The following is a 14,122-nucleotide window of genomic DNA, read 5'->3' as shown; positions in this document are numbered from 1 at the left end:
CTCAGCATCCGTATGGCTTGAAAATTGTAGAAGCCTTGGAGGTGTAACCAGAGAAGGTTCCCATTGTTTTCATTCTGGTGGGGTGTAGAATAGCATTATGTTGTTTTATATGCCATTAGAGTGAAAACTTAGTCTTTTTGCTAGCAGTTGCCGCTAGGGCATCTATGCCATTTCGTTCGTTGCAATCCGGGACTGCACGCTGGGGTTTGTTTTGGTTGGATCGGGGAGAGCAGCATATGTGCCTCCTGATGAGAGACTAATAAGTTTCGAAACCGGTAGGGGTGCTTGCAGCACTCTCTGATTGGACTAGAATATGGTTCGGCTGTGTTTTCGTTTTGCAACGAAATTGAAAATGGTTATTCATTTTTGATTTACATTTACTCTGTGTGGAGTATGAAGGGAACCATTCTCGTTGGAACTTTACCGCGCTGAGCAGATGGGACGTGAATTGTAAATTGTAGAATTCCCTCATCTTCCTTAGTCTCAGCATCCGTATGGCTTGCAAATTGTAGAAGCCTCGGAGGTGTAACCACAGAAGGTTCCCATTGTTTTCATTCTGGTGGGGTGTAGAATAGCATTATGTTCATTATGTTGTTTTATATTCCATTAGAGTGAAAATTTAGTCGTTTTGCTAGCAGTTGCCGCTAGGCCATCTATGCCATTTCGTTCGTTGCAATCCGGGACTGCACGCTGGGGTTTGTTTTGGCTGGATCGGGGAGAGCAGCATATGTGCCTCCTGATGAGAGACTAATAAGTTTCGAAACCGGTAGGGGTGCTTGCAGCACTCTCTGATTGGACTAGAATATGGTTCGGCTGTGTTTTCGTTTTGCAACGAAATTGAAAATGGTTATTCATTTTTGATTTACATTTACTCTGTGTGGAGTATGAAGGGAACCATTCTCGTTGGAACTTTACCGCGCTGAGCAGATGGGACGTGAATTGTAAATTGTAGAATTCCTTCATCTTCCTTAGTCTCAGCATCCGTATGGCTTGCAAATTGTAGAAGCCTCGGAGGTGTAACCAGAGAAGGTTCCCATTATTTTCAATCTGGTAGGATGTGGAGCAACATTTTTGGTGTTGTTTTATGTGCTATTAGTTTGAAAACTTAGTCTTTTGCTAGCAGTTGCCGCTAGGGCATCTATGCCATTTCGTTCGTTGCAATCCGGGACTGCACGCTGGGGTTTGTTTTGGTTGGATCGGGGAGAGCAGCATATGTGCCTCCTGATGAGAGACTAATAAGTTTCGAAACCGGTAGGGGTGCTTGCAGCACTCTCTGATTGGACTAGAATATGGTTCGGCTGTGTTTTCGTTTTGCAACGAAATTGAAAATGGTTATTCATTTTTGATTTACATTTACTCTGTGTGGAGTATGAAGGGAACCATTCTCGTTGGAACTTTACCGCGCTGAGCAGATGGGACGTGAATTGTAAATTGTAGAATTCCCTCATCTTCCTTAGTCTCAGCATCCGTATGGCTTGCAAATTGTAGAAGCCTCGGAGGTGTAACCAGAGAAGGTTCCCATTGTTTTCATTCTGGCGGGGTGTAGAATAGCATTATGTTGTTTTATATGCCATTAGAGTGAAAACTTAGTCTTTTTGCAAAAAATATGTATATATGGAAAGTACATTAGCTATAGTTTTATTGAAAACTTTCATCAATTGTTCAGTAAAAAAATTGGTACTGCTCACAACAAAATATTAAAAAAAACTTATTACTTCCTCAGTATGTTAAAGTGGACCAAAAAAAGGCAAAAACTGCTTCAGGCTTTTTTTACGGAAATTTTAGCAACTGAACATAAAAAACTTGTAAATAAATTTCTGACGACGGCATGCCAAGAGATTGGGTATACCGACTGGTATGAAATATCGCGTTCGCCTAAAAGCGGCGAAACGCGGTGGTCCACGACTTGATTACGTCATGACGGTCCAATATTCAGTCTGTTGTAAAACACTCAACTCCACGACTAACACAAAGACTGTTGCATTAAAACGGAACAAGAACTTCACTGTACTTAAACTCTTCAGAAACCGCCATGACGGCTTCTGCACGAGGCTTCAACCAACCTCTCTACTTGAATGCCAAAACTTGAATCCCCCACGGATCTAACTTAACTTTAATGAATCTCTTCAAAAAACAAAACGTCCCTTCCAAAAACTATTCCATATTTCATCAATACTTCTCAATCAACCAATTATAAAATTAATTCACTTCCCTAATTAAAATCTCGACAAATCAAAAATCATTTATACATGTTTTTAGCTACACCCTCCTACGAGCACCAAAAACATTCAATTTAATTATAAAAAGAATAAACAAACGGCTTGTAGCATCTTGCACAACTTCTTTTTACCATCAAGAATGCCGAATCAACGATTCTACAGCTGCGGTCTATGGGCACTTTTCCAGCTCAAGGTTTTTCTCAAACGACTCAGCATAAACACAGCTGGGGCTTGTTGGCCAAAGCTAATAACTCTTATCCTTTTTTATCAGCTGCAAATGAATGTGTTATATAAAAAATCCCAGCTTTAAAATAAAGATACTTTCGTCGCCAAGATACTTAAGACTCCTTATTGAAAAATTTATGGCTAAAATTCTTTTGTCGATTCAAATTAATACAAACATAATGGAATTGGAACAATCTTCGTCGACAACACGCGTGGAAAATCATAAGAATACAGGGTGGAGTGGAAATACTTCACACAAAAAAAGACTGGCTCTTTTAATTAATTAAAAATACCCTAATTTTGACACCTTTTAAATTTTAACTACATTTTTTTTAAATACACTTTGAACCGATGAAACTTACTAATCATATAAAGAATACATAAGAAAAGTAAATTGTGAAGCCGTAACGATTAAATTTATTTGGGATGCTAATTAAGGGGTAATTTTCCCGATTTTTTTACCAAAAAGGGACATTTTTTCAAAAAGGGATTATTTTTACATAAAAGGGACCAACATTGGGTGGAATGCATAAAACGTAGTACCTGCTAATGCTTCAAGTACGTACTACATTTTTGAAGAATTTGCTACACTTACAAAGCATTTGCTTTCCTCCGTAGCATCTGCTACTATTTACCAGATACATAGAAGGATGTACTACGCTTTTGAAGTATTTGCTAGTTTAGTAGAATTTGCTTCAGTTTAGCTGAAGTTGGTGGATGAACGACTTCGGCGTAGGTGTTTTTTGTTAAAAAATGGCAGCATTTATGAATGTTCAGAATTTATGAATAAAAATTCGTCGTGGAAAAATCTACAAACCAGGAAGAAGATACAATGATGATATTTATCGTAAAATATTTAGGTAATTATCATGAATTGTGCAGTTTTATTCATACAGTGCGGTGGAATAAGTATTACCCCCATATTAACTCATTTATTTTTAGTATGGAAGCAAAACGCTCGGAGAGGTCAATTTTTAAAATATTCATAGTATATTATAGCATCAAAGTTTCGAACTTTACGCAATCCCTCTTCAGGTGACAGTCATAAATTTGATTTGTTAAATGAGAAAGTACATCATGTGACACCCCAATTAAAAGCTTCTGAAATACTGATTACAAAAATGGACTCCTCCTTCGCACTAGGATATTTGGGAGCTCAGGCTGTTAGTTTTTGGCAACCAGAATTGGAACTAAAAATAACGTTTTCATCATTATTTTTTTGTTATGAAACCCCAATCTCTGTTACATCGGCCTGACAAGCACCTGGTACCCTGTGCAAGACTGGATTTTTTCCAATGTTCCATAACTCATAGAATTTTCTTTGTCAGTCAGTACGATTTTCTTGTTACCAGTTTTTTTACGTCAACAATTTTTTTAACCTTTGTTTTCATGTTGTTGAATTTCTTTAAAATCTGTTTTGAATCTAGGTTTTTTTCGATTATTTCATTAAAGGTAGCAGTTAATTTATTCAATGCAGCTTCTTTTTCATTTTTAATTTTTGGGATCATTCTTTTATAAAATAAAATTTGATAGTTTTCAAGAAGATTTTAACCAACAATACTTGTTCATTTTTATCCTTTCCTAACTCTTTTGTCGCTTCGGAATCTGAACTACTCATTTTTACTCACTACTCACTTATTCTAATAATAATTAGGTACGTAAAAATGTGAATTCACAAAACACAAAAGCACATGGAAAAATAGTTCCACTAATACAAGTGGTGTGATGCACACAAGGGCACTACGGCTGGCGCTACGTGTAGTAGTAGATCCTTCAGGTCAGTAGCAAGTACTTCGGTTGTGTAGTACGATCTTCACAACAAAGCACCTCCTTTTATGTAAAAGATAATGCTACAAACTAGATACTATTTGCTGAAGCAATAGCATCTACTACGTTTTATGCATTCCATCCAATATTTTGAGCGTGACTCACTTATTTTAATGTTGAATGTTCTTTTAAAAAACAAAAATAAACCTTTTTTAAACTCTTTCAAAAAGTTGTAATGAGTTGATGAAGAAGAACCTACATTTTATTAGCTACAACTCTGCTTCTACTAGGTCTACAGACTTCATACATACACCATTTTTTTTACTTTTTTATAAGCTATATTTTTTCTAAGAATATTTTTTTCGATAAAACACTTACTGTTTGAGTTGTTTGCGAGAAACCGTTCAAAAACATGTTATTTTGTTGTTAAAAATGAACATATTCACTCTAGTATTCACTAAGTATTAACTTAGTGAAAAAACTCTATAAAACAAAAGTTGCTTAGGATTAGTCATTTTATCCAATTCCGTACTTATTTTGAATATATATTTTTCATCCCGTATTTCCAAATTTTTGTAAATGGAGGGGACGTAGAATTGTAAACTTTTTCTTATATAATAATAGACAATTTCAACGACCCATTCCCAAATTTTCGTCTTTCCTTTATTTTTTTGTGGTCAGTTTGTTCTTTGATCGGGCCAAAACCCGGATCTAAAGAAAAAGAATCAAAGGTGAGCGATTTGGGAAAACTGATGATGAATTTTTTCGTCTGAAAGAAATATAAATCACGAGATACAAACGTTATACTCGTATGTCAGGAGAAATCTGTGACACACTGAATTAAGCTCAATTTATCTCAACTCCGAAATAGTCTTTGAAGGAAACACTTGCAAGAAAAGGGGAATTAATCGGTGACTTAACGTTCAATGAAGATAAAACGATGTATGTATTTAATAAAAGTTAATATTTTTAACCCTTTTCTTGGCAAACCAAAATAAATATGTGAAAACTTTGTTTTCTTTTTATTAAGAGAAAAGGAACATTTTGACGTCCGTCAAAATTTTCAATGTATTTTAAATGTAATAATTTTTTTCGAATCCTGAGAAAACTAATAAGTATTTTTAAAAAATTTAAACGCAGAATGAAAGCTTACTTTATTACCGAGGGCCAAAGTCCATTAGAATAAATAAAAAGTTTCCTTTGAATGAGACATTTGAAATTAAAAATCACTCTAAATTTTCTCTTAGTTTTTCACTCCTGTAACTTATTAAAATAAACATTATAGAAGTTTTCAGGGACTTTCGGCCCTCGGTAATAACATAATCTTTCATTCTGCTTTTAAAATTTTCAAAAATACTTATTAGTTTTCTCAGGATTCGAAAAAAATAAATCCCATTTAAATAGCATTTAAGCCGAAAGTTCGTACCCATCCCATTAAAGCCCTTCTAGATTGATTTAAAAATTTATGAAATAGATATTTCACCTTTAATTTATCGCTACCAAATTACCAAATTCGAGTTTGTTACAAATTTGTTACTTTGCAAAGAAGTCCTTACTATGACGATGATCCATGCATTTTCTAAGGTTTGAAACGATTTCTCAAAACAAAATTCAATTTTTTTATGTGTGAGTTCATGGGAGTACTCCCGCGTTATATTACCCCCATCTCCCACCCACCAAGTTTGTAATTTTAGAATAGCAATATTTATTTGTAAAATATATTTATTATATTCTAAATAAAATCCTTGAAATCTAGGTCAGGGGTCACCAAATGACGGAGCTCGGTCCCATTAAATTCAGAATATAATGTTTGGCAATTTTGAAAATCCTTGACAATGAAATTCTGTACTGTATTTGTCTTCACTTGCTTTATTAAAAATCAGTACAGATCTCAACTAGCAGATGAAAATATCTCAACTCCCCAATGAATTACACTAAACTCACTCCACATTTCAGATAGGTTGTACAAAATAAAAAATTGTCATTTTGTAAAGAGTTTTTCCCTTACTGTTATGCAGAATTTTGATGTTCGTTTTTTATATCCATTTCCGGTCTACAGGTTAAGTGGGGTACTTTTCAGCTATAAATTTAATTAAAATAGTTTTCAGATTTATAAAGTTTCCAACGTAGAAAAGATAACATGTTAATTACCATTTTGGGCTATGATTATTTATTTTATATTAATTTCTGTTTCAATAAGCAGATTTAAAAAATTAATAACTATAGGTATACAAAAACTGAAGTGTTTCAAGAAGGTATAACTTGAAAAAACGTCATTAATATTCAAAATATAAATCTCTAAATTTAAAAATATTCTCAGTAATAATTTACAATTAATGATCTGTTTAAAATATACTAATAATATACTGACACTAAAAAAACAACCAGAAACAAGTAGCATTAAATCCGGACCAGAAATGTCATAGGTTTTCGAAACGGACCCTCAGGGAATATAATTGGTGACCCCTGATCTAGGCAACTCATTATTTGTGGTGATAGGCGTAAAAATTTTTTCTTTTATCATTCACACAAAGTCGCCAACTTCACGCTTCTTGCACTGAAAAGAGGTAGTGCCTGTGCCTACAAAACATAGAAATAATTTTATCTATACTTTTTTTTAAACATATTTGTGTGCAAAACAAATAAAATTGCATAAAAATATTGCAGAAATAAAAAAAGCCAAAAGTTGTATTTGGAAAAAAATAAAATTCTCTCGCCGTATATTTGGCAATGTAACAAATTTGTTACAAATGTTTGACGACGTTTTTTGATAGTTCAATAAACAAAAAAACAACTTAAACGTACACTTCCTATTTATAGGATAATTGCACAATATAAAACAATCACCAAAATAAACAAAAACACACTATTGTAAAAACAGTCGAGGACCTTCTCAAAATTCAACACGTGACAGATGATACCATTTAGAAGTTATCATAAATCGGTAATAATAAAAATATAAGCCAACTATTGCCATCTGGGGATAGTTTTATATTACTTTTTTTTTGAAACGTTTATTCAGCAATCTGTTAATTATAAAAATTCTAACAATAAGCGTCTTTGGGGTTTGAAGTAAAAAAAATTGACGTTAGAGAGGTCAGTCCAATGCCTGGACCTCTAGTATGGAACAAACATGACATTCCGATAGTATGCTACATACAAACATACATTTTACATTTACAAACAATACATATATCTATCCCATCTATATCTTGGCCCATCAAGATTCACGGTTATATGTTGATGGTCATATGATTCAAAGAGTACCCAGTTTTAAATATCTTGGTTGCCATATTACTGAACAACTAGATCCAGATAAAGAGATAAAATGTAGAATCGAGATAGCCCGCACGACATTTTTAAAAATGAGGTCATTCTTCTGTAATGATACCTTGCAACTTCAACTTCGAAAGCGCATGATTAAATGCTACATTTGGTCAGTCCTCTTGTATGGTGTCGAAGCATGGACATTAAAAATATCCACCATTAATACCATGGACGGCTATGCTGACAAATGTGGCAGTCCTTAAGAGAGCAAATGCTACCCGCGAGCTGCTTGTTAACATCAAATATAGAAAGATGGCTTATTTTGGACACGTAGTAAGGGGAGACCGGTATAATATTCTTCAACTTATTATGATGGGTAAAATCGAAGGACGCAGAGGAATTGGTAGAAAGCAGGCCTCTTGGTTGAAGAATATCCGGGAGTGGACAGGAATAAAGAAAGCAGAACACCTATTTAGAATAGCTCGAGACAGAGACAGTTTCGCCATGTTAATCGCCAACGTCAAGGGGACTTGATAGGGCACGTTAAGAAGAAGAAGACATATATCTAAAATATAAACACAATTACGCTGATGTATAAAACTTATTTATAAATAAGGTCCAGTGGATTTTTACGTTTTAGTCTGTGAGTTTGTTGACTATTATCAAGCAAGTTTATTGCCAGGGCATTTGGATGGCTTTCTAGGCGTTTTATGTACCAAACACTGCACTGAACTATCACTTCACTGATCGTAGGTACTTCTAGATCACAATAAATGTCTTTGTTTGACAAGAACCATGGGGCGTCTGTTATAGAGCGTAATACTTTGGATTGTAATCTTTCCATTATGGATATGTTGGATTTTGCTGCTGTACCCCATAGCTGGATCCCATAGGTCCAGACCGGTTTGAGTATTGTATTGTATACCAACAGTTTGTTACGTATAGACAACTTCGATGTTCTGCCCAGTATCCAATAATGTTTACGAAATTTTAAATTTAACTGTTGTCGCTTTTTCCATATATTTAACGCTTTCGGCTTGTGGAATTGCTTTGTTATTTATTTCTATATTAGGCGATATTTTACGATATTTTGTAAATATGATATGTTGTGATTTTGATTCATTGATCTTTATTCGCCATTTCTTTGTCCACTTTTCAATGTTCCTAATATGCCTTTGAAGAGATTCGGTAGCTGTTGCGGGATTTTCATCTGTGACTAACATAGCTGTGTCATCTGAGAATGTTTTAGTCGTTACATTTTCGTTTGTTGGTATGTCGTTTGTAAATATTAGATGTAATATAGGACCCAAAACACTACCTTGAGGGACAACAGATCGTATAGGGTAGATTTTTGATGTATCTGCTTTCTTCTAAATATGATTTTAGTATAGTAAAAATTGAATTAGGAACGTTCATTTTTATTCTGAAGAGCAACCCTTCATGGCAGACTTTATCAAAAGCCTGACTGACGTCAAGAAAAAGTGCAGAACATTACTTTTTTTCTTCAAAAGTGTTATTTACTATATCAACGACTCTATGAACTTGTTCTATTGTTGAATGCTTCTCGCTGAAACCAAACTGGTGATCCGGAAAAAGATTATTATCAGTTATTATCTTCATTAGCCTGGTCTCTAATAGCTTCTCAAATAGTTTAGCTAGTACCGGTAAGAGACTAATAGGACGATAAGAGGTATGTTCGTGAGGTGGTTTACCATGTTTATGGATCATTATTATATCAGCAATTTTCCATTGCGTTGGTACAATTTTGAGCCTTATTGCGGCGTTGAATAGCTGTGTTATCATAACTACACCTTTATCTGGTAACTCTTTTAAGATAGTTCCTGTTATAAGGTCATAGCCAGGAGATTTTTTGGTCTTTAATCTATATTGAATAGTATTTTTTACATCTCTCTTTGTTACTGGTTTAATTTGCTCACTTGGCTGTTGGATTGTTGCTCGACTTTCATAGATAGCTTCATCTTCTTCAGCACTGACAGAGGGTAGAGGTTGAAAAACTTCTTCGAGATATTTGGATTTCTTAATGTTGGTATGTGTTTACTGGGTTGTTTTAATTTCCTGGTGGCATTCCAAAGTGAATAATCGGTATCTGCTGTTGGTGTTAAATTTTGAAGATAATTTTCGATGTAGGAAATTTTGTGCTGTAGTATTTTTTTTCAGCTGTCTTGCGGCTCTATTGTAGTTCATTTTGTCTTGATGCTGCCTTGTGTTTTGCCATATCCTTCTTAATCTCCTCTTCTCTTGAATTTGATTTCTTATATTAATAGAATTGTTTCTTTTATTCTGTGTATCTTTACATTCTGGAGTGGCAATCCAAGCAGCTCCTTGGAGAAATGTAGTAAATTATATTAAGGTTTATTTTTTGAGGTATATCTTCCCTGAACTCATTCCAGTCGGTTTTATGATTGTGCAATTTTGCTGGACGTTCCTTCTCAACAAATCTTAAATTTAGCGTCGCTATTACGGGGGTATGATCTGAAGCAATTTCATAATTTGGTACAATATTTAGATAGCCCTCTCCCAAACCTTTGCTTACAAATAAGTCAAGACAGTCCGGAAGTCTACTAGGGTCAGTGGGCCAGTAAGTAGGTGTGTAACTAGATAAGTGTTTAAGATGTAGTTCCTGCATCACTTGAAAGAGGATTCTACCTCTACCTTGTGGAGAAAGTCGAGAGCCCCAACTCACATGTTTTGCATTATAGTCAGCACCGGCAAGAAATATATTACATAGTGAATTAAAATAATTAGTAAATGATTTTTATTCGGTGAATAGTTTGGTGGAAGATATGCTGCAGATATTGCTACTTGTCCAAGCCAATCTTCTATGATAATACTTGCTGCCTTCAGGTGTGGCTTTTTATGTTACCAAGGTGATAGTGTTTAATCCCTTTTCGAATAATAACGGCTGCACCTGCTCTAGCATGCCTTTCAGCATCAGGGTGTGGTGTATTATAAATTATATAGGTAACCATACAATTTAAGGTTGTGGTTGCTTGATAGATGTGTCTCTGATATTAGCATTATGTTAATATTGCTTTTTAACAGGAAATATTGCAATTCGTTTTTATGATTTGCTAGTCCATTTGCATTCCAGAGTCCTACCTTAAGTAACTCACCCATTTGTTTTCAGAGAGAGTGAATTTCTTGTGTAAGTTCATTTATGGTTTTTTGCTGTTTTTCCAAAGTTTGTTGAAGAAATAAATTTTGTTGTTGCAGGTACATGTTTGGTTGGTTTAGATATGAATAGATATCATATGTTTTGATGTAGCTTGTGCATATTTTAATCCAGTTTTTGGTTGGTTCGGGCTTGACGTAGGTCTAGGGCCAATATATTGCTGCGATGTAGATGGATAGATTGATTTGGTTTTTTGGAATTCATTTTTATTATTATTGTTGTTCGTGTTATTTGGAAATCTCTTATTTAATAATTCAACGTAGAGAGCCTTTATAAATCGCAGGATGAGCGCCCCCACATAGAATACATTTTGCTGGTTTTCCGTCTTCTTTCTTCTTTGCACATTTACGGTAGTCGTGTTGCCCAGCACACTTGACACATCTGTATTTTAGTGTACATTGATTTCGTGTATGATCATAATTCTGGCATCTTTTAGATTAGACTATGGTTTGTTTCTTCCTTGGGGCTTCAAGTCGAATTACTGCATTTAACAGAGTTCCTATTTTACATTACTGGTACAAAATGTGACTAACAGAACAGGTATGTTTCAAGTCACCTAGGAATCACCTAAAATGAAAAGGTTGCAAATTTATGACATTTTCAAGAAAAGGGTTAAAGCGTATATTCATACACGGGGTTTACCAAAATTATAAAATACTTTTGTTATTGTTTTTACTGTTAAAATATCTATAGTTTTTTTGTCTCAAATCGTTCTTGTTCTTTCTCAAAAATGTATAATTTTTGTAATAATTACTGCACGTTCATCATCATGGGCTCTGCAACCTATAGTGGGTCTTGAACTGTTCTAGAATCAGCTTCCATTTCTTCATATCCTTCGCCTTGGTTTTGCAGTTTCGTACTCTTAACACTCCTAAGTCGTCTTCCACCTGATCCATCACATTCTGGAGCTGCTTCTCTTTTCCACTTTTCCGTTACACAGTTACACATTAACAATAGGAGAAAAATTAAAAGAAATCTTTTTGAATTCAGCGTCTCCTGTGGAGGTTGCTGATCAATATGGCTATTTTGCGCTTTCGAACCTGTTGCATGGAATAATTCGACCAATGTCATTCCGAACCATTCATGAAGCTTTCGCAGCTAAAAAATTCGTCGAAGTTTCACGTTTCTTAGTCAAATGTATTTCCATACTAATTATCAATTTACTACACCAACGATGAAAAAACTTCTTGACACACTTTTAAATAAATTCTGATCAGAACAAGGTTGTAACGTTACAAACGTCACATCTTTGATATTTTATTTTTAAATAATTATTTTACTTTATTTTCTTTATTTCATTAGCAATTATTTTCTTCTATTCGTTTTAACTTGCTTTTTAGTTAACTAGTTTGGCGCCCGTTCTATAGGCAACCCTATTTACATTGTATCATCTCTTGTGTTCCATGTTCGTTATTTCAAATTTCCGTCCAAGGTTCGTTGTTATGCCATTTTAATGACAGTGACAACCCCCATAATTCATTCTCAAAATGGTGGTGGAAATGTCATAAAAGGCAAAGAAGCTTCAAAATTAAATCATTTTTATTCCAAATCAAATCTTCTTCTTGGGGTGAGTTTTACATAATTTTTTTTTATAATTTCTTACAGTCATTATATTCCATCCATACCTAGCTTCTTTTAACATTTTTTCTAATATTGTTTATATCTAACCTCCAATGTCAAACCATGTGTTCTGATATTTTAGTTTTAAATATTTCTTTCTAATTTACATGTATGCACGCTTAGTAATCAAATTTTAACTATTCTCCTCATCTAAACTTCATTTAATTTATTATTGCCATCTGCTACTCTTTCTGACGATTAGAATGGCAGAGGGCACACATTGGTTTTTCTTCTTGATTGTTGGGAGAAGATCGCCGTCCTCCCTCTGGGAGCTTCAAAAAGCCTATCGCCGGCGATGACAGTAAGGCTGACAACAATAATAGGACCATGAAATCTAGGCTACAACACTCAACATCTTTCGCTGCACTGACCTAGGGCCTCAACATCTGCCCAGGTCAAGAGAAGTCCACAGCAGTACCATTCAACATCAAGGAGTTAACATCAGCTGCCAAAAGCCATAAGTATAATCCAGAATTGTTAGTTTTTTGGCAAGAATTTGAATATATTTGTTAATGCAATATACTAAGTCATATTTTTATTATATCTTTATGAACAATAAATATGATTAGTTAAAAATACTGTTTTGTTTGCTTCCATCCTAAATTTTCATAGTTCATTTTTAAGATTAGGACATGACGAACACACACCTGAGTGACTGAGCTAAGCTGAGGGTGTAGCAATGGCTATCTTGGATGATTGAGGTAATGTTTTCGGATATTATTTCGATTGCCTGGGGTAGTCCATCGCTTTTTTGGTTACAAGGTATCAGGCAAGGATGAATACTGTCGCCATGACTAGTTAACACATTAACCGCCCAATTTAACATTTTTTAGTCTTCAGGCTCTATGTTTAGAATCTCAATGTTATTGTGAATTATATTTAACTCATATAATGCCTGGGCCAAACAGGGTGTGAATTAAATACAACTCACGTGGCGTTTAATATGTCAACATAATATCTTCTTCTTATTGCGCCGTGTCCTTTCGAAAGTTGGCAATCCAAATGGCAACTGTAGTTTTGGAAACTGCTTCACGAAAAACTTCTGCGGATGAGCGGTCAAACCATCTTCTCATATCCTTCAACCACGAGGTTTGGTGTCTTCCTACTGATCTTTTACCCGTACTTTATATTTCAATATGATTTGAAGTAGTTCATATCTTTCCCCTCTCAACACATGGCCCAAGTATTGTATTTTTCGTTCTTGGATTGTTCTTAGTAAAGTTGGATTTATAGTTTGACGTAGCGTAGACGTAGACGCAACGGACATGCACTGGAAAAGATCAACACCGAATTTTGTGTACTCGTGGTTATAAATGAACGCAAGCGCATGACGTAACGTAAGAGAAACGTAACGGAACGGAAGAGTTCACCAACTTTCATCTTTTACTGTGCGTTTCTTCCGTCTGGCCAATCATAAGGACGAATTTTGTTCTGTCACTCAAAGTGAACCCGCCCCCTTATTGCTTTTGTAAAGTTGTTTGTCAACATATTCGAATTTTGTTAATTTATTTATTAATTACAATGGATGTTAAATGATTAATTTAATAAAAATATATCATAGAGTAATTTCAATATTTCAGCTAAATATGAGTTGTTTATTAGTCTAATTCCGGGTTATCCACACATATATACGATAAGTAAATCCAATAAATATTTTAAAGACTAGGAAATGAAACAAAATAGTTGGAAATCCCACGGCAGCAAGGAGCATATCGTGTATTTCCTATTCCGTGTAACAAACAAAATGGATATATTTTATAATAAATAATAGTATAAATAAATAAACACAAAGTTTGTTTACGGTTCGTAAAATATATAGGCTATGTTTTTG

General features: G+C 34.5%; 1 protein-coding gene across 1 annotated transcript in view; it reads right to left on the bottom strand.

Moving 5' to 3' along the window:
* The window catches only part of LOC114334762 (pleckstrin homology domain-containing family G member 5), a 1,826,648-nt gene that overhangs the window by 313,649 nt on the left and 1,498,877 nt on the right, over positions 1 to 14,122 (bottom strand). The gene's annotated exons all lie outside the window — the stretch shown is intronic.

This window comes from Diabrotica virgifera, chromosome 4 (assembly GCF_917563875.1).
Source record: "Diabrotica virgifera virgifera chromosome 4, PGI_DIABVI_V3a".
NCBI lineage: Eukaryota > Metazoa > Arthropoda > Insecta > Coleoptera > Chrysomelidae > Diabrotica > Diabrotica virgifera.
This window is presented reverse-complemented; position numbering and strand designations above follow the sequence as displayed.